Source organism: Nanorana parkeri, unplaced genomic scaffold, assembly GCF_000935625.1.
Source record: "Nanorana parkeri isolate BGI_ZX_2015 unplaced genomic scaffold, ASM93562v1 scaffold1458, whole genome shotgun sequence".
Classification (NCBI taxonomy): Eukaryota; Metazoa; Chordata; class Amphibia; order Anura; family Dicroglossidae; genus Nanorana; species Nanorana parkeri.
The window spans coordinates 210,066-236,282 of NW_017307726.1; the positions used below are offsets into that span (position 1 = coordinate 210,066).

Consider the following 26,217-nt stretch of genomic DNA (forward strand, 5'->3'; position numbering starts at 1 on the left):
AAAAAAAAAAAAAAAAAGTGGCTTGGATAACCTTTTTTTTCCTTACAAAGATCAGTCTTCCAGGGGTATCTACAAGGTTTTATGCTACCCACAGATAGCCAGCTGTTTCTCAATGACTCCCATGGCAGTGCCCAGCCCCCTGTGCCCTTTTTTGACAATAGTGACAGTTATGATAATAGGCTTATTAACCTAAAAATTTTTCCAATTGGGATTCACAGCAAAGTTCGGGTTTGCTGAATTTGGAGTAATTTGGATCCCCCCATAATGTATTTAGGAGTTTCATGGCAAAATATATAAATGCTTATACAATCAGGGCTTTTAGTTTTTTAAAGATAAAACTTTGTAGTTTTTTTTACTCCAACATTATGGACATTTTGTTTTGTAGATCAGTGACCTAATTCCAAATAATGTTTTTAAAAATAAATAAATATAAAAGACGGGGTCACGTCGGGTAAATAGACCCCAAACATGTCAAGCTTTAAAATTAGAAAGATTCAGTTGGAGTTAATACTTATACAAAGCAGTTTACAGGCAAAACAAATGTATTACATTCTGTCGCTCTACTATTACCACCCACCCTAAATGCCCAGTCTGCCTACTTTAAATTTATAATGGTCTTGGTCGAAGATTTAAGGGAAGCCTTTCCTGAGAGAGACATGGAAGCTGACAATGCTGATTTTCCATTCTTCCATTGCTAGTTGACTGGTTGTCATGCAAACCCTTTCCCTTTAATGCTCTAGCTCAGTAACGCAAAACAAGGATGCTTTGCCTTCAGTGTTTGGAGCCACAGAACTGAAACAAGTATAGACATGAGAAATATTGACCTCTCTGATTTTCATTTGTTGCATGCTTTTAAGTTCAGTGACACAGGAGTATAGAAGCCAGGCAACTATACTTTACATAAGGAGACCAGAAATTGTAACTAGGGATGCACCGATACTAGTATCGGTGCCGATACCGAGTATTTGGGTGAGTACTCATACTCGCCCAAATGCTCCGATACCTAGCACGAGTACTTCCTGTATCAGGAAGATGGGCAGCGCATCATTACACGCTGCCCGGTCTCCTGATTGGCCAGGAAACGGCTCCATGCTCTCTCGTCACTTGTGATGAGAGAGCATGGAGCCGACTTCCCGGCCAATCAGGAAGCCGGGTAGCATGCAATGACGCGCTGCCCGGCTTCCCGATTGGTCAGGAAGCTAGCAAATCCGGAAGCCGGGCGACGTGTAATGACGCAGCGCCCGGCATTCTGATTGGCCGGGAAGCCGGCGTCATGCTCCCTCATCATCTCATGAATCATAATATTAAGAAAGTGACCTTAAAGCATTAGTTTTTATTGCTTTAGAAAAAATGTGACCTGTCCCTTTAAGAAAAAGTATCGGTAATTGGTATCTGTGAGTACTTGATCAAATGTATCGGTACTCGTACTCGGTCTTAAAAAAGTGGTATCGGTGCATCCCTAATTGTAACCTTAACTTTTCTCCTATGACGGGTAACAGCAACTTTTACATGTATTGGTTAATAAGTTCATCAAAATACATATGGCACAATACATTGTCACCTCTTATCCTTGAAGGCATATACGACTTGACTTTATTATAAAATTCTATGATGGTATAGCATGCCATATCATTTTAATTTTCCTAGTTTGTAACATTTTGTTTACTCTGTTTACTATATTTACCTCAAAACACATATATTTAGTATGTAAATCAACTTTTTTTGTGGCAGGGATTTTGTGTGAAATTGTAAGTACACCCCATGGAAATTGTTGGCTTTTCCAACATATTTAAACAGACAAACATTAGATCTTATTTCAAATAGTGCCGTACAGAAATAAATGACACATAAAACTGACCATTTATCAATTTTCATGATCTAAGTTAACAAAAATGCAGGTTTGTCATATGGAAAAAGTAAGAACACCCCTACATTTACCACCTCTTCAGGTTCATGAAATTAACATTTTAGGTTCCAGATTAGGTGTTGATAATTAAAACCTCCTTAGGTAGTATGCATGTGGAACTATAAATTGTTTTTTCAAAAGTTAATCCATATAGAAAAAAATATATACATTGCCCAGCACGATTATAAGAGACAGAGCAGTTTCCAGCAGCTGTCTATCTACTACCTTGTAGAAAGAAGAAGCAGGGAAGTGGCTTGCTTTGCCATGTCTGTGTGTTTGTGGAGACATGCACAGCATAATAGCACATATGCAAGGCTGGCTCCATAACAGCCTTGCAAGGGACTGGAGCCACCCCCGAAAACAAGAAATTAGGGCCAGCACTCAGGGAACCAGCTGATTCTACAGTAAACTAAACTTTCAAATTGAAAAACATTGTATGTGATTCAATTACTTTAACATCACTTTAAACCTCAGACATCCAGGGTCTGGTGTTCTTTTTGCTATTGACATATGTGATGTTAATGTGTGGTGTCTCAAAATAGAACATTGTGGATGAATTTTCACAAGGGATTTAAAAAGATTGTCAAATTATTTGAAATCAATCATTCCACTGTAAGGAAAATAATCAGCTGGTGACGTCAATTTCAAACAACTGCTAATTTGGCTAGCCCAGTAAATTCAACCCAAATTCAAGAGGTGACCATTTGATGCTATAAGAAGTCTCCAACAATCCCAAAATTTAATTGTGGGGTGTTCAGGTAACTCTCGTAAAAGTTGCGGTCTAAGTGCAAATATCCGCAATCAGAAAAAGTGTGCATCAATTCAACTTGTATGAGAGGGTGTTAAGAATAAAACCTTCGCTGTCCAAAAAGAAGATTATAGCAATATTACAATTTGCTATTAAGCATGTAAGCAAAGTTCAGACCTTCTGGAATAATGTGCTGAAGACTGATCAATCAAAGACAGTTTTTTAGTCGCGGTAGAAGTAGACATGCTTGCTGCATGCCAAAGACAGTATTTCAGGAGACAAACCTCATAACAATTGTGATGCAGTGGTGCTGCTTCATGGCCTGGGCAGCATGCAGTCATCAAGTCAACCATATATCCTATATCATATAACAATGTGCTTGATGAGAATGTGAGGCCATCAAAGGTTGAAGATGAACCAGAAACACAATGATAATATGGAACACTCTAGCAGATCCACCAATGAATGGATCAAAAAGAAATAGAGGGTTATGAACTGCCCTAGTCAAATCCCTGATTTGATTTCCATTGAAACTCGGGACATGCCCAAGTAGTCAAGTATATGTCGTCAATGTACAACAGTTTCCTCAAAGAACTGATGTTGGCCTGAAACTGTTGTACGTTGACAACATATACTTTGCTACTTGGGCATGTGCTGAGGAAGTATTTACAGTAAATGGAATTTGAGTGCTGCAACCCTCTGTTTTTCATTTGTATGCATTGAAGACTAATCTGTGTTGCAAGCACTTTGAAGAGATTGGACTGAATGAGAAAGTGTCCACACCAACAGTGTATATATGTGTGTGTGTGTGTATATTTAAATATATCTGTATATACACACACATACCTGCATGCACACACATAGATTTGTTGGTACCCTTACAGCTTATTCAAATAATTGTTTATTCTTCCTGAAAAATTATGAAATTAAAGGAAATATGCTGTATGCCTGCACGCCTGTAAACCAAAGAAATGTGAAAGTAATGGCTTATTCTATAATGATATTCTAAAACTGCCTGGTTTTTGAGTAACAGTGGGCTCAAAGGAAGAAGACCCTGGAGGATTCCACTGTTAAAAGAAAAACATAAAGAAGCCAGACTGGAATTTCATAAACACATATTGACGAGCTACAATGCTTCTGTGAGAATGTCCGTTGGACAGATAAGATAACACTTGAGTTGTTTAGCAAGTCACATCAGCTCTATCTTAACAGAGAACAAATAATGCTTTCAAAGAAAAGAACACCGTACCTACTGTGAAACATGGAGGTGGCTCATTTTATTGGGAGGGGGCTGTTTTGTTGTGTCTAGCAGGTGAGGAGTACAAAGACAAGTGTGTCTTGCCTACAGTCAAGCATGGTGGTGGGAGTGTCATGTTCTGGGGCTGCATGAGTGCTGCCAGCACTGGGGAGCTACAGTTCATTGAGGGAACCATGAATGCCAACATGTACTGTGACATACTGAAGTAGGGCATGATCCCCTCCCTTCGGTGACTGGGCCGCAGGGTAGTATTCCAACATGATAACGACCCCAAACACACCTCCAAGACGACCACTGCCTTGCTAAAGAAGCTGAGGGTAAAGGTGATGGACTGGCCAAGCATGTCTCCAGACCTAAACCCTATTGAGCATCTGTGGGGCATCCTCAAACGGAAGGTGGAGGAGCGCAAGGTCTCTAACATCCACCAGCTCCGTGATGTCGTCATGGAGTGGAAGAGGACTCCAGGGGCAACCTGTAAAGCTCTGGTGAACTCCATGCCCAAGAGGGTTAAGGCAGTGCTGGAAAATAATGGTGGCCACACAAAATGTTGACACTTTGGGCCCAATTTGGACATTTTCACTTAGGGGTGTACTCACTTTGGTTGCCAGCAGTTTAGACATTAATGGCTGTGTGTTGAGTTATTTTGAGGGGACCGCAAATGTACACTGATATACAAGCTGTACACTCACTACTTTACATTGTTACAAAGTGTAATTTCTTCTGTGTCGTCACATGAATTGATATAATAAAATTAGGGATGCACCGATACCGGTATTTTGGTACCGAGTACGAGTACCGATAATTTTTTTTCCGGTACTCGCCGATACCAATTACCAAGTAACGGAAGTCTCATTCAGGAAGCCAGGTGGCGTGTAATGACTCGCCACCTGGCTTCCTGATTAGCCGGGCAGCATGTAAAGAGTCGCCACCCGGCTTCCCGATTAACAAGAAAGTCCCCTCTTACCTTTAGTATGTGCAGCCTGTCACCCCTGGGGCCTCTCCAGCGAGAACGCGGCCTTCGTCTGGTACCCAGCCGGAGCCGTCTGGCCGGCCAATCAGGAAGCCGGGCGCCGTGTAATGACGCGACGCCCTGCTTTCTGATTGGCCGGGAGGACGGCTCCATGCTCTCGTCATGAGATGACGAGGGAGCATGAAGCCAGCTTCCCGGCCAATCAGAAAGCAGGGCGTCGTGTCATTAGACTGCGCCCAGCTTCCTGATTGGACGGCTCCGGCTGGGTGCCGGACGAAGGCCGCATTCTCGCTGGAGAGGCCCGGGGGTGACAGGCTGAACATACTAAGGTAAGGTAACCTTACCTCACAAGGCCAGCTTCCTGATTGGCCGGGAACATGGAGCCGCTTCCCAGTCAATCGCGAAATCGGGCAGCGTGTAATGACGCTCTGCCCGGCTTCCTGATACCGGAAGTACTCGTGCTAGGCATCGGAGCATTTGGGCGAGTACGAGTACTTGCCCAAATACTCGGAATCGGCACCGATATCGATACTAGTATCGGTATCGGTGCATCCCTAAATAAAATATTTACAAAAATGTGAGGAGTGTACTCACTTCTGTGAGATACTGTATATACATTTTTTTTATTTTTTACCACATGCACTGCTTTATATATTGGGAGCTTTCTAGCAAGCCGAGCTAGTGGTGTGATATATTAGGAATGTGGTTTTTTTTTTTTCTACCTAATTACATTTGAATAAACTGTCAATGTATACATGCAAAATAAGGTAGCAATAACTGTAATGATCAGTAATTTTCTTCCATAGTGTATTTAGGACATTTGCCTGGAGCCATCTCTGTGCAGTTGCCTGCCAAATCCTTTTCTGACAGATATTTTAAGATGCAGCAGCTTGTTGAAGGTGGGCAATTAACAGTTCAGTATTGATAGATACCGAAGTACCTTTGATATGTGATGCTAAGTACTCAGTTAACCCACCATGTTTTAAAAGAGTAATATTAATAGTCCCCCCCAAAAAAATCACACATCAACTCCCAGGTTTTGAGATAAAGCTGCTCCTGCAGTCTTAGACTATTTGGGATCCCTGCTCAAATTAGATATGTTGTTAATACATTCAGTGACAGTTTTTGTGGTACATTGCACGGAGAACGAACTTACAAGTAGTTTGTCAAGGCATCAAATATGTGAGCTGCCATTGCAGAAAAGAAAGGGAAACATCTGACCAACATAACACCTTGCCAACACGTTAAGCATGAAGGTGGGATCACTTGGATGTGGTTCGGATTGAGAATGTGTGTAAGCCAGGCAAGAAACATTTTGTGGCAAACCTTGGAGACTAAACTCTACAAAGAAAATAAAGTTGGAAAGGGTGGATGTTCCAGAAAAATGACTGAAAATACATCTCAGAATAAACTATGAACTACTTGTAGGAATGTAAGATTAAGGCTTTGAAATGGACTTCAGTTTTCACTTACTTGAATACTACAATTTGGAGATTTCAGACATACAGTGCATGCAAGTCAACCTTAGAATATTTCTGAAATAAAAGTGTTAACCAACTAAGAGTGAAAAAAATCCTCAAGTTAAAGAGCAGGTAATTTAGATTGCTTCAAGAAGGGTTAAAAAAGCCAGCGTTTGTGTGAAATTGGTTTTAAAAATCAGTGTCAGGTGTCCAGATTTTTCCACATACCATATTTTATTCTATGTTTTTACAGCCATCTGAATTCAGCAATTATATGATTGTAAATTCTAAACTGTAGAAATGCAGTTTGACAAGGGGCATCAAAACCTTTGCATAAGGCCTGGTTCACATCTCGCAGCCAGTGTTTCTGCACTTTTTCTGCACGTTTTATATTGCACGTTTTTTGTGCGTTTTTATGTGGATACGGCAAAAAGCATGTTTTTGTGAGCAGATTGTTGCTCATTGATTTTAATAACTAAAAGCGCATAAAACTTCCAAAAACAGAGCAAACGGGCGTTTTCAAGCGTTTCCTATTGAGTGTATGGGGCCAGAATGAGCTGTAATATGGCAAAAAAAAAGCTCCTGTACTTTTTCCAGTGACAGGCATTTTGCTTATTGCGACAAAACGCTCAAATGTGAACGGGGCCATAGAAATGAATGGGATTTTTTTGGGGCAGATTCTGCAAAATGCAGAAAGTGCAATTTGTTTGGCCGAAATAGCGGTGCATCTGCTTTCTCTCTTCCCCACTGGGTGCTGCTCTGTGTCCCAGCGGGGAGGAAATAAACTGTCACAGGAAGCCGAGCAGTGTGGGAGGAGAGCGCTGTCTTTCCTCCCCGCACCGCTCAACCTAGCGTGACAGATCTGGAGAGCGGCAGTGTGGGAGCAGACACCGCTCTCAAAGTTGTCACAGGAGGTCTGCCGGCGGTGCGGGGGAGGAGTCAGCTGTCAGATCGAGATCTCCCCGCACTGCCTATCCAGGTTGGAGACAAACATTCAGCGATCAGTGATCACTGAGTGTAAATAATTGAGGACATGGTATGTTTACTGTGTCCCCAATTATGAATGAATGGGGAAGTGATCTACATCACTTCCTGTTCATTCATGATTGTGGATAAGAAGTTATAAATGTACAGGAACACTCAGTGAGGACTCTCAATCTCTTTTTCTATTTTAAAAGGGATATATCGGGGGTCTTTTTAGACCCCTAATATTTCCCTGAAACCCCTAAAAGTAAAATAAAAATATGTAATATTAAAATTAAATATAAAAAAAATTAAAAAGTTTATAAAAAATAAATAAAAGTATAATATTTTTTTAAAAAGTTAGAAAAAAACATTTTTGGCCAGCCTTCTTTTTTTTTTTCCATTTCGGTTTTGAAATTTTCATTTCGGTGCACCTTTATTTAGAACCTTGTCAGTTTTGTATTGCTGAATTTCATTCACTTTCTGTTACGGTGGCTATGGTTTCACTAGACAGAAAGTGAGGCAAAATTTGCAACAGCAGCAGAGACAGTAATAAAAATCAGAAAGGGATTCTAACCTTTTACATTACTAAAAAAAAATGTATTTCTGTTTGCGTTGCTGTTCCATATTTTTCCTAACTTCCTTTTTACTGAAAACTAGGGATGTCTCGATGCCACTTTTTGAGGCCCAAGTACAAGTACATCCCCTCATGTACTTGCCGATACCAATTACCGATACTTTTTCTTAAAGGGACAGGTGACTTTAAATGATCCATAGTACAATTACATGTTCTGTACTATGGATCATGATTTAACCTATTCATGTTAGCAGGGAATAATTGTAACTCTATTGCTGGAGTGTAGTGGAGGTGTGTGCTGTATATATGTGCTACATATACATTACACACGTCCAGTACACTATAGCAATAGATTTACAGCCAGCCCCGTCCCAGCTTCCCCTCACTCACAGTTTCACTCCGATCCCTGTTGCCTCACGCGGTGCCTCTTGTAGTCGTCACTGGGCAGGATCGTTGCATCGCGTCTCGGTGCTCAGCTTGTGGGAGATGCTCACAAGTCTGCCCTGCTAACATGAATGGGTTAAATCATGATGCGCAGTACATATGTCCCGTACACTGCAGTAATAGAATTACAATTCTGCCCTGCTAACATGAATAGGTTAAATCATGATCCATAGTACATAATAGTACATAACATGTAGTTGTACTACGGATCATTTAGCCCATTCATGTTAGCAAGGGAAAAAACATTGTCACTGGAACAGAAAGCAAGGCAAAATATGTCTGTTGGAGCCCCAGATAACCATTAAATTCAACAGGGTTTTTAATTCTTCCCCACTCTTTTCAAGTTGTGCCTGGACATAAACTTTGTGCCTGGACATAAATGGAATGTATAATGATTTTGCATGTTATTTTCTTTATTTACTTTGTCATTGTTTTTTGTCATTGTTTTTTATTTGTCAGGCAAATATAAAATATTGCATACTGTTTTTTTTTCTTTCCTTACAGTCTGCAGGAAAAGCCTGTTGACAGAGCTCAATTTTTTAAAGCTGAAATTTCCATGTATAAGTAAATGAGGGAGATCAAAGACTCACTCTAATGACATTACTTTTTGGATGGCTCTGCCCAGGGTTTCAGTAAGAGCCAACAATCTGAATGAGAGTGCTGCTTTGCTGTCTTTTTAGCTAACCCACAGAGTTATGGGAATCTTTTTCCTTGCATTAAATGTTAATTTGTAAAACACTAATTTAAATTTGTATAATAAAAAGCAGATAGAAGCACATTTATTAAAATGTTTGTTAATAGTTATATATCTCTAGGTTGTCTCTTCTAGCACTCTCCTGGTGGTCTCTTCTCACTCTCCCCTGCCTGTCTCTCCTTGCTCTCTCCTGTATATTCTCAAACAAAAATTGCCACGCGTTGCTAGAGTGTTTGGGTGTCACATAAAGAAAAGGTTGCAACCCTATCCTGGCCACATGTCCCTCTGGATTCCACAGGCAGCCACAGGGGTTCAGCTAGTGGTGAGCCTAGGAATTGATGTATATGCAGTCTGTGGTTGGACTGAGGTTCTCACAGGAGGATAGCATTGTACAGGTAACTTGATGCTTGGTTTACACAGGAAGGCAGCTGAATATTGTTGCCGGTCGTATGGAACAAAGGGAGCAATTGAAATTGTAAAGACATTCGTTGTAACGAAAATTGCACAGAATGGATATGTTTTATTGGTATAATATACTGAGTATAGTTCTACTTAAGGGCTAGAATACTTACAGTTCTTTTAAGGTTCATTTATGTAACAAGCATCTCCCGACAATTCATTTTTCACTGTAGGGTCTCATCATCAACAGTGAGACACCTCTGAATGCAACACTGACTGACTAGTGTTTGAAACTAAACTCCTGGTGTGAGCCTGCTGTTAATCAGATGTCCCTAATTTACATATTATTTATCTATGGATGACAGGAAAATTTGAAAAATAAGTATTATCTGTCAGTAAATTTGCCCATGCTCTGTTCCTAGCTTTGAGTTCTGCTTAAAGTTTTACTTCTTTCAAAATACGTTCAACCTCCCGTTTTATAGTGTTAAATTTGCAGTCCTTTGTGGTAGTCATGCGTTAACCACCTCAGGACCGTAGCAAATTTTCTTCATTTTTCAGACATGTTAAAATCTGAATTTTCAGATAGAAATGTACTTTATATTCCAATGTTTGTGGCGATACCTAAAGTGTGGCACAGTCACTGTTGATGTACATGTGCAGGCCCTACGCACACATTTGCACTCGCAATCTAAAGGTGGGGCGGTGGGTTTGCATTGAATTTTTAAAAATACTTTAAAAAAATGTTTCCTAAAAAAGCATATTTTTGATAGCATTGATAGCAAGTGGCAAGTTTCATTTATGAAGACATTAGGGGTCTGTTAGATCCCTAATGTCTCCCCTGCCCGCCAATGCAAATAATCAAGCACAAGATTATACTTGATTGTCTGTTTACCCAGCATTCCAGCTGGGCTTGTGACTGCTCTGAAGCAGGAAGCGCTGGGAACACAGCAATTCCTGCTTCAGTGATCTTAGAGTTGATCGGGGAATGGATGTTCCTCAATTTTCTCCCTCTTTCCATCCTGAGTGCACTTGTGGGGGTCCATGGCCCCCCAAAGGAGTGTGAGAGCCTGGAAATCAAAGGCTGGCTCAAGTGATCGGGCGGCTCTACAGCCACCCAGATCTCTTGTACATTAAAGTGCTCTGCCTGTTCAAAAAAAATTATACCAGATCACGGCTGCTGCAGCAGCCATGATTTTGGTATAACCATTCAAGATCAGGATGTACATTTACGTCCGATGTCCCTTAACTCCTTCATGACTGAGGCCTTTTTTTCACTTTTTGTACCCATGTTATATTCCACATTTTAGGCCTGAAAATTACTTAAAACCCCCCAACATTATATATTTTCTGAATGCCAAGACCCTATAGAATAAAATGGTGGTAGTTGCAAATTTTTATGTTGCGCAATATTAGCGCAACTCCTTATTAAACCCCAATATTTAGTGAAAAATTTAATTAAATGCCCCAAAACACAACAAAATACCAATTTTTTTAATGAAATACAAAAGATGAGGTTACAACGAGTAAAACGATACCCAACATGCCCAGGTTACAAATTGCGTGCATCCGTAAAACGGCGAAAAACCCAGTACGTCGTCAGTCACGAAGGGGTTAAGTAGGTAAATATCCAGCAGCAGATTCGTGTGAAACATTTTCATTTTCATCACATATAAAATGTGATGGGTGTAAAATAATTAAAGACTTTGTGATTAGGGCTGCAACAACTAATCGATTTATGAGAATCGTTTCTCGTCATCGATTAGTTGATTTTTAATTAGTTGCCAGCTGCTCCAATTCTTCGCTGCAGGCCCCGTTCCTCCTCCTCTGCTCGCCCCTTTCTTCATCTTTTGCCGACCCCATTCCTCCTCTGCTGCTCGCCCCGTTCCTCCTGTGCCCACCCCATTCCCTTCTCTGCTCCCTTGTGCCCCGTCTTCTGCCAGTGTTCTAGCAATCCCTGGAACTCTAGCCTGAGTGATTGATAGAACACCGACGTCAAGTCTCCAATCAGCGGCTGAGCTGTAAGCCATAATCATCACAATTATGACTATCACGGCTTGAACTATCTTGCTTTGCATGTAATGAGTCTATCTTATATATTAGTTTCACCTTTTAAGTTGCATTAGTGAAATAAATGAACTTTTGCACGATATTCTAATTATTCGAGTTTCACCTGTATTTAAGGAGTCAGTGCACTCAGAAGTCCCTCTTTTTATATCTTTTGCGGACTCCAGAGGTGAGATCACCCCATCACAAAATCCGTAGCTCTTTACTCACTGCCCTTGGGTTTTGGGTATTCCCACACCTCATGTTGCATTACCCACAATATAAATTAATTTGTGGAGTGGGACCCACTTAAAAAGACCACAACAGGTGTGTAGACCAACAAACTCAAGCACAGAGATTGTGTCTCTGGTGCTTTCTAGAGGCACTAGATATCGTAAAGCAGTTTAACATATTTCCCAACAGCTCAGATGTAATTTTTGGGACTGTCGGCAGAATGTGCTTTGAAAGAAGGTAGTTTATTTGCTTATGTTTTTTAGATATACTTGTAAAAAAGATGCTTGATGGCTTATCAATATGTAAATTTTTAAAAATCCTTCTTTCTATGTATAATTTGTAATATGTATACCAGAGTGCAGCTATATTTGATTATGGCAAATAGTGTATTTACAGAGCATATTTTTTACATTTTTATTTACAAGCTCTTTAATGTCATTGCAATTGTATTAAATGTAGACATTTGTAAATTAAACTATGCCTGACACCTATTGAGATAAGATTGCAGATGCATGAGAAGTGAGCCGATTTATAGACTTGAATAGTGCAAAGTACTGATAAAGCAGACACCCTTTTCCCCCTAGTGCTAAAACCTTCTCCATTTGGAGCAAGCACCCCTTCCTTAAAAAAAGAAAAACATGCATACCTGTATTGAATGGTCCTTTAGTAATACAGCGTAGCACAGTTCACTAGATCATTGTCCTGTGAACCCCCGGCTGGCTGGATGACGTCCCCCAGGGATTTCGTTTACTGTACCACCTGATCTCAAAGGAAGTGGGTTAAATGAGCGGTGCCTCATTTAGCCATTGAGCAGCACTGTATCGTAGAGTAGTGGCGTGTTGCAGTCGGAGCTGATTTTTTTTCCATTTAAATCATGACAATGTCTGACAATGAGATTTTTTTTTTAATGTAAAGTTGTCAGTTTTCCCCTTTCCTCTGGAAAGTGCTACCTGAACAAGTCAATTTTCTAGCCTTCAACTTTTTAAGATTATCTTTACAGTCTCTTACTTTATTTTGATTGATTGATTGATTGATTGAGTTTACATTAAATCAGGCCTGAGGTCTGAAAGGACTAGCAGGAGCTGATGTGAAAATGTGCAGATATGCAATGATACTTATCATGCCAAACTTACCTCTGCATTTGTGGTGTTCCAGCATTTGCAGCTCTGCACTTTCCCCCATCAATTCACAGGCATCGTTGCCATGGTGCAACTCCAGTGCATGTACAATGGGATTTTACCACCCTAACATTAGGATTTACTCATCTGCTTTTTACATATGCCATTAGGGGACACTGCACTTACAAGGCAAACCATGGGTTAAAAAATATTGCTAGGATATATGGAAAGGAGTTTTTAATACAGTAAGAAACATGCAAAATCTTTTTTATTAAAAATATGTGTGACCACTATTTTGTGTATTGGCACATGCACATAACCTACATAGGGGCTGGGGTGTGTGTAGATGGTGACTGCTGAGATGTATTATTTTGCTAACTCATATCTTGTGCATTTGTCTATTGCACCATAAAGGAATATTTAGGCTGTATGCATATCTCTTTAACATAAGGCAGTGCTCTGGGCTTTGCTGTTCATCTTTGAAAGCACATTTTAAAGCAGATTAGAACTCCCCATCCAGCTGGTTACTTACTCCAGCTTGACAGCCGCATCCTCCTTTGCGGTTTGCCTCCTTTGCAGTTTACCCCCTCCTGGCCGAAACCTTTTTTTGGCGCTGGTCGCACCTGAACAGTGAGCCCTCATAGATTTGAATTGAGCTATAGTACCAATTGCACCAAAATGTTGTTTTTATACAGAATTACTGTATGTACAATATCAATAATAAGTATGCATAGGGTTGGCCTTGTACAAAATACAGATATTTGTGACCACTTTGTATAGTTTTCTGTCTGAAGGCAAAAATGTATCCATCTTTAATATATCAAAGTTTCCCAACTCTGCTTATTAAGTTAGTTAAATGTTGTTCAGTACACGCAGTAAGGTTTAGCCCTTTTTTTACCCTGTTATTTAGTAACTTCTTTTACAAAAAAATGCATTTTTTGTGCATCAGAACCAGGAAATATGCATGGTAAATGCTGTATTATGTAGCATCCTAATGGCAACACGTTGGGGGTTTCTGTGTTTCACATTATTTTTAAAAAAAGCTACAAATGTAGCCATCTAGCATTGCCCTGAATAAAACATGCAGATCTCGTCCGGGATTGTGCAAAGAGGTATGAAAAACGCACACTTTTGGTAGCCACTAAGATTGGGAGTTCAGAAACACTGGACTATATGATGGCTGCATCTGTCAGGGGTCATTAGGAGGCTTCATCTCAAAAGTGATCTCTGTTCTGTCATGTACAAGGAAAATGTCAATGTTCCAGTTGTAAGCATCCAGCCAGCCAGACTGCAGCGACCCTTTCTTGTGATGTTTTAACTGGTTTTGTATACAGAAGGTTTTGTTTTGCTAAGAAGTAGAAGGAGGGCAGTTGATTTCCCAGCCAGGGCATCTTGTATCTTTTAAGCTACGATTGTCTGGCAGAGCCCTTCTAATCTGTGCATGTGGAATCCAAGGTGAATGATATGGAGCTGTGAAAATCCAGTTAGTATGAGCTGTAATCTCTTTACTGGTTTTAAGTAGTTAGAGGGGTATTCAAACACCCTGCAGATACTGAACTGCAGAGATACAGTAATCATCCAGCCATGCACTCGATGTTCTGCTATCGCCAAGCTGCTCTGGGAGAGCCGGCTGCAATAATTGAGTGGCTAAACAGATAATCATATTGGCTTCAGCGTTACTTGCAACATCTCATGTGTTAATTACATTTCATCGTTTGGTGCAAAGCTATATAGAGCAGTTGCCTAAACTTAGCTTGTAATATTGTGGTATTATTAATGTGCTATTCTTAAGTGCTTTCATCACTAATTTAATGACACTTTTTTTTGTACAGCCATTTGTAATGCTGACTAACTTTTTTTTAACAGTTATTAAAAGACAACTACAGTTTTAAAAGAAACTGCAGTTTCAAACTAGGGTTACCAGATTTTCAAAATTACATTTGGGGACACTTCAGACCACACCCACAAAACCACACCCGCATGTATCTGTAAAAAATAAATCAAGGCAACTGGACTTGCTGTATTTTTTTTTTTAAAGACGTGTTTCACTGGTCATCCAACCAGGTTTCTCAATTCAGAATGACTTGTACAAAAATTATCTGGGAATACAAATGGTGAATGTTGCTTTAATCAACATAATCTGTTAATCATAACCAACGTGTGGTCAGAGACCTCATGGAGGTAAGGTGTTGAGTGCATTTGCATAATTGGTGCTAGCAGGTGTTATTAACCCGTCGAGAGAGATGTGTTAAAACTGCATTATATGTGGCAAATAATGTCTCACACCCACTTTTATTCAAGTTTGGCTTCTCTAATTTTACATAAATGGCCTCTTTTACCCCTCTTTTAAACCAGTCCTCTTGAGAATTTTTATATAAGTCATTCTGAACTGAGAAAGCTGGTTGGATGAGCAGTGAAACATCTTCAAGAAAATACATCAAGTCCAGTTGCTTTGATTAATTTTTTTACATATATACCATGACCTGGATGAATGAGAACCTTCACAGACACACAAACCCCAATTTGTAGATAAACCCACAAAATCACACCCCATTTTTTAACACTCCTTCAAACAGTTGGTTGTAGGCTATTGGAACAAGAGGTGGACATTCACAGTGAAAAGACAAATAAGTTCACATCCAAATAAGAGGCTGGTAGATTTGCATGCATAGTTAGGAGGGACGCCTTGACAGTATCAATAAGAAAAACGCATGCTGAAAACCTGGAGGCGCGGTCAATAAAGTAGGTGTCACTTCATGGTTTGGCTTGTAGTGTGGGAGTAAAATAAGCACAAGCATTGGTGTCATTGGCAGTAATATTAATCCCCAGCACTGTCTGGGGTTTCCATTAGAGGTCCCCACCATATACCCTGCATCCTCCTGTATTCTCAAGGACCCTCTGCCATATATGGAGCATCCTCCAGAATCTCCTCATACACCCTGCATCCTCCCGAATCCCTCCCACTTACCCTGCACCCTTTAGAATCCCCCACCATACACCCTTGACCCTTCCAGAATCTCCCCATACACTCTAAATCCCCCAAGCCCCCCCCCCCCACCATCTAACCAGCTATGTAGGACTACAAGTCCCAGCAATACATTATAATAAAAGTAAGGTTTGCAGAATACCACCACCATCCACCCCCCCTCCCACTATAATGCATTGCTGGGACTTGTAGTCCTACATAGTTGGTGCTATCCTGCATTGCTGTATAATCATCATACAGCAATGCAGATCACCACCAGCTGTGCTGGACTACAAGTCTCCAAACTTACCTTCCCTCTCCTGCAGGCCCATGGCCCTCTTCCTCGTCTCAGCGGCCAGGGGGCGGAGCTAAGAGGAGACTGTCCTCTTAGACACCACACACCCAGCATCCTCCAGGATCATCCCCATATGCAGCAGCTAGGCTCCTTTAGCTAGAGCTGTCCTGTTTATCCACCTATGGTTGTGCAGCTGCTGAGGCTTTTAGTTTCACACCAGCTTCACCTGTGCCACTCATACAGCCTGTTCGCCCACAGCCTGGTATACTGGCAGTCTAGACGAGCAGAGTGCTTTGTTCAGCCCCATCGAATCTCCCACGCAGTCTCCTCTTTCCTCCCATTAAGTATAAACATCTGCCTTGTGTGTGATGTCACCCGGTCCAAATCATGAAGGCGCAGATGAAGGCAATTTTACTTTCCCCATTTCAATTAACTTTGTTGAGAGGGTTGAGGCAGCACCGTGTTGCAGTCCCCCAACCTTCTGTCATTCAGCCGACGGGTTTGCATTGTGCTGCACTGGGACTACCCGGGACATATTGGGGACGTATGTTTGCCATTGACAGACCCTTCAAAACAGGGACTGTCTCTGGGAAATGGGGAACAATGGCAACCATACTCCAACACATTCAAGTTGTGCATCCAGTTAATCAGAGAAACCTCCTAGCTTCATGCAGCTTAAGTGCTAATATGCACTGCCTGGCTTGTATGGGCTGGTTGGTGCAGGCCTGGTGGCTCAGGTACAGAGACAGGGCTGGGGTCCTTGCCAGAATGGTAGCTAGAGAATAATGACCATTTTTGTATGGACCTTAAACTTCACTTCACATCATCACTTTTTAGTGTACCAGAGCCAGAGGTAATTTAATGCTGCATCATTAAAAGCAGTTCTACATGGAAGTGGAGGTTCCTCTAATTTTTCAGCTGCAGAGGTTGTTTGCTGATGTTTCACTGAGTCATCTACTTGCTTCTTACATTTCTTGGCCGGTGCCATGGCAGGTGTACAGATCTGGAATTTCAAACTTGGCATTCTTAATACTGGAATTTTCAAGACGCATAAGAAACTGTTTTAGATGAACTATCCCTTTAAATAGTTCTGCAGTACCAGTTCCTGCACAACTCTTTGTGAATTTTTCCCCTTTTTGTATCTTTCATTTATACAGCCTATGAAAATTGAATGATGCTGGAAGTATCTGTAGCCAATGCTACTGTATTTGTTTTTAGTCCATTTTTAAATCCATGGTTGGATAATAATTACTACTTGGTTATCACAGGTTATGGTCAAAGCAGTTGCCGTTTCTGTGTTGGAACATAGTTCATATAAGTGCGATTTAGCAATTCTTGGCACACCATGGATGGACATTGCTATGCCCTTGTGAGTGGATAGACTGCAATTCCTCAAGTACTGGTCAATAGAATGGCTTTTTTTTTTTTTGCTGTGCTTGGATAACTGGTATACAGTCTACATAGATTACTTGGATCCTCTTTTGCAATAATACCGTGTAAGAAATTTACTGCAGTGTGAACTTTTGTTCTTGTTTCTCTTTTGAAACTGTTTAAAACATATTTATCTCCAGGATTTTCTGCTCCAGTATCTATTGTATGATATCACACCAGGTTACTTAAAAAAGAAAATTACTACTATGTCTCGTAGGAACTTATTGATTGGCTGATGATGTGTACACTGCTGCCTTTTCAGATGCCTCAGACCATGCCAATATTTTCATCTGCCTTCTGATCAATAGCTGTCTAGGAATTCAGAGCTAGCGTTAAATGTAAACTTACTTTAGATTTACATTCACGTCAAATCTTGAATACAATTAGCTGAACCCTGCTTATAGAGCCCCCAGAATGTTGTTGTTTTTAGCTAAGCAATCCTTATGTTTTCCAGGTCCTCAGTGGGATTCTAAAAATGCATTTTCACACAGTTAAATTCTTAATAAGTGATATTGCTTGGTTCACTGGTGACCAGTGACCTAAAGGAGAACTATGGGGTCAGTGTTTTTCGCCATAGTTCTCCTTAGGGTAACGGGAGGACACAAACTAGCGTCCTCCCGTTACCCTAAGCTCAGTATACCGCGAGCTACAGCTCGCGGTATACTGAGACGCCGCACCTGGAGCGGATCCCGACTTAGATGACGGGATCCGCCCAGCTGCGTGAGTGACAGCTGGCTCTGCCTATCTAGAGGCAGAGCCAGCTGTACCCGCCCCTCCCCCGTCTCTTCTGCCAGTCAGCGCTGGCAGATCGGAGCAGGGAGAGGGGAATCCAGCCCCTCCCCCTGTTACGGCAGAGAGCCGTGACAGGATCGAAAGGCGAGCGAACCCGGTATGTGTTCGCTCACCTCCCGATCTACTGAGCCGACCTGTGACAGTCTCATTGTCACAGGTCGGCTAGAACTATGAGGTGAGGGAAAAGCACTCACCTCATAGTTCTCCTTTAAAGGAAATGTATGGTGGCTTTATAAATTGTTTCTTTAAAGTTGAACTCCAGACAGTTATCAAAGACACAAATGAATGCAGCTCTGTATGCCTTAATACTAGGGATGCACCGAAATTGAATTTTTAAACCGAAAACGAAAATCAAAAATTTGTCAGACCGAAACAAAAAATTGCGTTTTTTTCCAACCTTTTTAAAATTATTATTTTAAATTTACTGTCTGGGGCTCTGGGGAAATATCTGGGGTCTAAATCAGCCTCTTACAGTCTGCTATACAGCAGAGCTCAGATTGGGAGAGGAAGAAGCAGCAAAAGCAGCCAATCAGTTGCACTGCATTGCAAGGAGCATGCTGACTGTAGTAAAGAGCAGGTTCAGAGAAAGATAAGCTTATCCGTCTGCTGCTTCCCCTTCCATTGTCAAGTTAAAGGCTACAGCAGAAACAACTCTGGTTTCCTCCCCTACCAGACAATGCTGTCTGTGTGGCAGAGCTGTATAAATCACAGAACGGGTTGGTCAGAAATACAAATCTTTTGTCAGGTACCTGAACTTGACTTGGTACCTTCTTCTTGCAAAATCTTATACAACGCTGCTCAAACTGTGAGAGAAGGCACAGGGCTGGAATCCAGTTAGGTGTACTGCATGCACATGTGCTGACAAAGAACATACTGATAGGAGGAGAAAGCAGAGAGATGACCTAATCTGCTTTTGCTTCTTCACTCTGCAGTCAGAAAGCTGGGGGAGAAGAAAGTACACTACAATTTTTCCATAACTGTAAGTGGTGTCATTCATTAGGGTGTGCTGTGGGAGAACGTAGGACTGGATGAACAGAAATACGAATCATTTGGCAGGTAAAATACTTCCCTTAGACATGTTTTAAGGACAACTGTACCTTTGGTACAAGTTGTCCTTTAAGGCATGGCCCCACCCTCAGAGTGCAGACCACCTTGTTTGATACATTGCCCCCATTCTAGCAATCTTGGCCCTGCGGAGCCATACTCATGGCAGCCTCCAGCAACCCTGCACAGAACTACTCTCTCCATAGGAATGAATGGGGCTGCAGTACGTATACTTAGCATGACGACTTGACTGGAACATTCTGAAGAAAGGCTGTACAGTTCTGATCAGGACTGCACATTAAAGTTTGCTGAAACGGGAGCAAAGGGAAGGATTAGAAACAGGTACCGTTGTCCTTTAAAGAAGCACTTCAGTCAAGCAGCTTAAAATACATTTATGTGAATTGTTTTACGTGGCAGATTTTGTATTTTCTAATAAACTGAATATGTAAACATATAATTTATTAAAAATGAGAAAAAGTGTGATGGTGTGATGATTATCTCGGAGACAGTGGTCGGCAACACAGACACATGCCTCAGTTTTAAAACGTAAATGCATAGTTAGCAAAGTATCTTATACTGAGAAATAGATGTCTGTGTGAAACCGTGTGGTTTAGTCTTACTATACATCTCTCACTTATCGTTACTTTAATGTTCCTCTCTTTAGCACCATTGATATTTTGATCTTATCCATTGTTCATTTTTTTTAAATTACACACAAAATTATTATGTATAATTACTGCATATAAACTATTAAGCTCCTAGTGTCTATTAAACTTTAATAAGACCTGAATCATTAAAAAGGACATGTCATGTTTAACATAAATAGGAACTCCCCTTTATTGTGTCAAATGAGTTCCATGGGCATTGGATAATTGTGAAACTGGTATCTAAATAATCAATGAACTTCGTCTATGTGATATGAAAATATGCAAGGGATTGGGATATTGTGTAACTGAAGTTGATGATGTTTTGGAAGACTTGTGGTTTTATTAGTCACTGGGTCCTGGCTCTTTTTATGTACTAGTTAACACTTTTTTATTTTCACTGCATGTGCTGCTACTTTGCTTAGATTATACAAACTGCTCACTATGGGCCTTTTAATGTTTTGGAAGCTAAAATATTGTTTTTATACTTCAGAAAAGAACCATTGTTATATAAGAGATACCATAAATGTGCTATACCAAAGATCCACACTAGTGCTCCAGGGTATTTCTTACCCCCTCTAACGTATACAAACTGGCATGTAGCAGAACTGTAGACAATATGAATACCAATTGTTCACTGATGGACTCTTCTATGGGGCTGCATAACCTGCAATCTATGGAGCCTGAATTAAGTAGCATATAGCCTTTGTCGCCCCTTATCCGAGCTGTGCACTTGTAAAGAAGTGTAAGGATAATCGCCTAAATCTAATTAGGGGTTAAAGGAGGCCATGACGGTGATGTGGCAGCGAGACACCTTACTGTATCAATCCTGTTTGCATTTGAAAAATAAGGTTGTCATATTGATTATTCAGATGAGCTTCTATTAGCTTTGGCTCAGCGGCTTGTAGCACAGCTGAATCAGCTGAAGATTTTTTTTCTCTTTTCTTAACAGAAGGAAATATGATACTGGCCAATATTGTCTTATTTGTAGTTCACATCCTACCTCTTGAGTTGGTGGCAGACATGTGATATGATTGGATGGTTTGTATGTAATATGTGTAGGGGTGTGTGCTTGAAAACTTAGATATCATGAACGTTAAAATCCAATACACAAAATCAAATGTTGAAACTAAGAATATGTCATGACTTATATAAGCAATATAAACACCTTTTCCCTTTGTAAAATCCATTCTAGAGTTTCATTACAATGTAATGTCTACATGCTCAGACGAAGTATAATTACTATTTACTCAAGTTACTGCCACCTATGGACTATGTTGGTTGTAATAATACTTATTTCAAACAACTAATCTGATATTCTTCACGGAGTGTTTGTAATATTTGATCAAACCATTGAATGTTCAATATACCCACCATAAATTAAAGATGAAATATTCTGGAGCAGGGAGTGTAAAATGCAGTGTATAGCAACAAGTCATCACTGTTTTCAGCACAAGATTAACCCTTTCGCTGCCAAGGGCGTACGTCGTACGGAGCTACAAAAGTGCTTCCAGCTGGCCAGCTCAGTACAGCAGTGCACATTTATTGAACACGCTTGTATGTTTGTGTGTGTGCTGCTGGCCAATCCAGTTATTTGTAATGTATGTAATAATTTGTACAGGCACAATTTAACCCTTTCGCTGACAAGGACGTACGTCGTACGGAGCTACAAAAGTGCTTCCAGAGGGCTTGGCAGCGAAAGGGTTAATCATCCTCCAATGTTTTTCCTATGATCTGGTAATAAAATTGCACAATTCATGCATTCACATTCTTGCTTCTTTTTAAGCAACAAAATGAACAATAACTTCAGGAAGCCATAATCCACTGTGGATGTTCTTTTTGGGTGTTTTACTTGTAATTTTAATAAGGCTAATATTTCTTATTTTATATATATTTTTGTTTTGCTCATTGAAGTTTATTGTTGGGTAAAAATATATGTATTTTTTTTGTCACAAAATGGTTTTGAGACAATTCTAGAAAAATCTTTACTGGCAACAGCCGCTAGCATGTGTAAACCTTATGGCTGTGTAAGACATTGTTGGGATGGTTTAAAAAGATAACCTTGTATAAATAAACTGGTAGTATAGATGAAATCCGTAGTGCATTTTGGTATAGTTGTAAGTTGATTTAGAGAATCAGAATAGACTGGACATCTTTCATTTAGTTTCATAGTTTAAAAAATTATGTTTGCAAATGTTTTCTAGTACATGTGCCTAATTATAAACAATTATTGGTTTAGGAACCCCTTTATATGTTATCTTTGAATTTAGCTTATTCTTCATAGGGCCCAGAATATACTATAAAAAACTGTTTGAGAGTTATGGAGTTCACTTGGCTATTCTCCGATAACAGGTGCAGTCAGAGTAAGCAACGTTTCAATTACAGAAACTTTTCAAATATAATATAATTTTAAACTTTCCAATACAACTATAAATAAAAGCCCATGTTATTTTGGGACAAAAAAAAGCCTAAATCCATTAGTTAGCTTTGCTAGTTTTTATTATTGGGCTTCATGTGTATGAAAGGTTCCTGTAATTCTGAAATCCCATAATATTTCTTCATAAAATGTTTTACTATAATAAATTAGAATAACCTTTTATTGTTTTCCTCTTTTCTATCTGCCCTCTATCACTTGTAAGCTAGCAGCACCTCTTGGGATGTGGTGTGTCATGGGTTAATGCTCTTTGCATTGTTTTCCTGTGTATCAGATGCTTCTTATTTTGCCACAACAGACTGTAGGCCTCAAGGAGCAGAAAGAGAATGGACACAGATGTATCCAAATATCTAATTTTGCCTAAAAGCAAGTGCCGGCAGATAAATGCCCATAAAGGGATTTCTTTCTTAAGCCCCGTGGATTTTCCTCTTTCCTCTTTTTTTTTTTGGCAACTTTTTGTGCGAGTTAGAAATGAAAAGCATTCATCCAGTGCCCTAAAGAACAGCTCTGTTGAATGGAATAACAGCGTAATGTAGCATTGAAGGCAGAATTGAAAGTGATTATCTAGTTAACTCTTGACAGTTACCTCCAGATTGAAAAAGAAGTGGCAGGCTTGATTTGCAAATGAATTAGGGCTTTTTCATTTGGTGCCAGGATCATCTTTTTATATTCTGATATGACAGATGCTGTGTTCCACGCTTTTGTCCCTTCTTAGTCTTAACACTAGCAAATAAAAAACAAAAGATAATGATACTCATTTTCTTTGCATGTTTTCTCCAGGAGTTTATGCTTTGTGTGGAAGTTTTTAATATTCTATATTTCTAAAAACATTTTTTTTAAATTGCTGTGAATTCCTTTGTTTATAGCAGAATGAAACTTTGTTTGGCTTTACTTGTGATTGAAGATTGATTGAGTTGTGGCTGATTTTAGAGCGAATACCAACTTTTTGATTATAAATTATTTTTCAGCATTGAGATGTACAATGCATGCATGATTGAAAGGTGTACAGTTAGAAAATGTTTGTCCAAAGTAAAGATCAATCATCTGCTATTTATAACTTAATGTGCAGGACTATGGTGATGGATGTGCTTTCAAGATATGGCACACAGCACTGTGGGAGCTTGCAAAGGTTTTCAGTGATGTTATGTTTTACATGCTTGTACTGCATATTTGGCATAGGTTCTGAAAGCTGGGGCATATGAAAAGATAGTATAGAAAACTATATGCCTGAATTTGTGTAGGTCATATATGCCTGGTTCTAGTGAGCTACTGAGGGTGACAGAGTCTTCCTAAGAGGAGCATGGTTCACAAATAAAAAAATGATAGTAAGGCATTGTGGGTTGCTAGTTCTAGCTCTGTATATCAACTACACAGCCTGCAGAGATATCAGTCAGTTTGCAGTGACAACACCTTGCCAGACCTCTCGCTACAGAGAACATGATTATTTGATACATGTCCACAAAACACAAACACATAATGATGTTGCAGTTTGCCGCTTATATAACCAGGATAGCTCAGCAAACTCTACTGTAAGGCCTTGTTCACAGCGAAAGCTCGTGCGTTCCAGAGTGGGAGGGGGCGTGGCGGTGCATTGAATTCAATGACGCCGCTTACACGCCCCCCCGCCCACAGTGCGATCGGACGCGTGGCAAGACTTTGCCAGCGTTCCCTTCCACTGCAAACGCAAAAGATAGGACTTGCTCTATTTTTAGCGTTTGCAGTGGAACGCTGGCAAAGTTTTGCCACGTGCCTGATCGCACTTCAGGCGAAGGGTTGGGCGTGGAAGCGGTGCCATTGAATTCAATGCACCGCCACGCACCCTCCCATCCCAAAACGCGGGGAGAAGTTTCTTAGTGATTGTGGCGCGTTCCAGCAGCTACCGCTCTGAACTGAACTTTCTGTGTGAACAAGCCCTTAAACTCTGCAGACATTAGTTTATATCTATTCATATAGCATATTTATTTTGTATTTTTTTATATTGTCTGTAGTTCTCTTAAGGATTTCAAGCATACTAAAATGCACAGTCTACCATCGTACAAACAGTTGTATAGTAAATGTAGAAAGTTTTACCATCCTTATAACCTCCCTTGTGTTATAACTTTTGTTGGCCTTTGTCACTAGTTTAACTGATGATCATGTGAAAATGAGGATAGTTTCTGGATGCTATCATTATAAGTGTTAGAGGAATCCTTTTAGTCGCTAAACATAGTTTATGTAGAGAGAGAAATGTATGTGTTTACTCTATACTTGGGAAGCAGGGGATATGTTGTCAGCTCTTGTAGCTGTTTCCTAATCTTATTTCCTATTTCCTGTTTTATTTACTTGTTATTGCAGAAGTTCTTGTCAAGCTTTATTGTCTGAATGACAGTAGCGTGACTAACTTTTTTGTTCATTCATTGTCCATTCTGCTACATTTTAATGAGCACTTTCTTCATCTGTAAAGCAAGACATTAACTCATTCAGGGATATTTGTCGTGTTCATTTAATGTCTGGTTCAGCTGAGAGTCAGTGCAGCTTGCTGCTCACAAAGGTACTGTTTTGTGGGAAAAAATGCATTTTATATAGTGTTAGGTACTGGCCGTCCTTGTTTGGTATTATTTTTACCCCTGTGGAGCAGAAAATTGGTAAAATGTATTTTATCTATAAAATACTATTATTTGCTGGTAATTGTAAATACTGTAGAGAATTAAAGGGAAATTGTATCACTTTATATGTAAATGCATAAGTTGTAAAGTGTACCTTTGGTCAATGCACAGTTGAAGCATCAGTTGTATGAAGTTGACAAGAATTTCAGAGAGTTTAGCACATAGGTTCTTTAGGAACAAGTACTGTTAAAATATCGCTGTAGTGTGAAAATGTATATAAAAAATCCTGATTTCAATAAAAAGTTGTTTTAAATGTCTGAACCTTGGTGTAAATCATTGATTGCTATAGCTTTCTTTGTGCTTTGGATGGCTGAATGTTGAGCACCAGTTCAAACCTTTTTTTTCTTGAGTTTTGCACAGGATAGGATTTCTTAAATTGCTCAGAATCTCTCTTAGGGATTTGTGTGTCCCTATTAATGAGGTTTTACTTGGTTTTCTGTCCTGGGGTCACATAGAAAGTGACAAGGGGAAACAACAGTAAAAGCTTATGCACATTGCTACCATGAAGATTATCAGAAGGCAAAAAAATGAGGAATGATACACATGTTATTAGAACGAATAATGGTGGAGCCAGCATGTTTTCGTATCCCCTTTATTATGGTTATAAATATGGAATAGTACTGAATAGTGTGCTTAAAAAGTATAAATTATATTGTCTTTATTAAAATTATACTTTTTCTACCTTCCTACCCCCACCTCCCCATGTTTGTCACTGGAATCCAGGTCCATTGTTAACCTCACCATTGACACATAGAGGCTATTTATTTAAATGAATGAGAAAAAGTTGCACATGGTGGTCACCATCATATTACCCCTATGATAATACCAACCATATTTCTTCTTTATTCTCTGCAAAATTAAAAAAAAAACCTGTAGGCAAATGTTTTAGTTTTTCTTCTCATCTTTATAAATAGCCCTGTTACAAATCTGTTGGCATTATTTTGTCACCAAGGACAGACTTAATCTGCCATATTTAAGGACAAAAGACCACATCTGTTCTTTTTGGTTTTTCTTTTTAGTAAATCTGCAGTTTTAAATAAAATAATACGCGGTGAGGCTGCGATGCAAGTCCTTCTTCCGACATTTCCTTGTATAAGGTGACAACACTTTGTCCATATCAATTTGTACACACATTGCACAGGCATGATACAAT

The 26,217-nt window shown here is 39.8% G+C and overlaps 1 protein-coding gene across 1 annotated transcript in view; it reads left to right on the forward strand.

Moving 5' to 3' along the window:
• The window catches only part of RSRC1 (arginine and serine rich coiled-coil 1), a 238,905-nt gene that overhangs the window by 45,412 nt on the left and 167,276 nt on the right, over nt 1–26,217 (forward strand). The gene's annotated exons all lie outside the window — the stretch shown is intronic.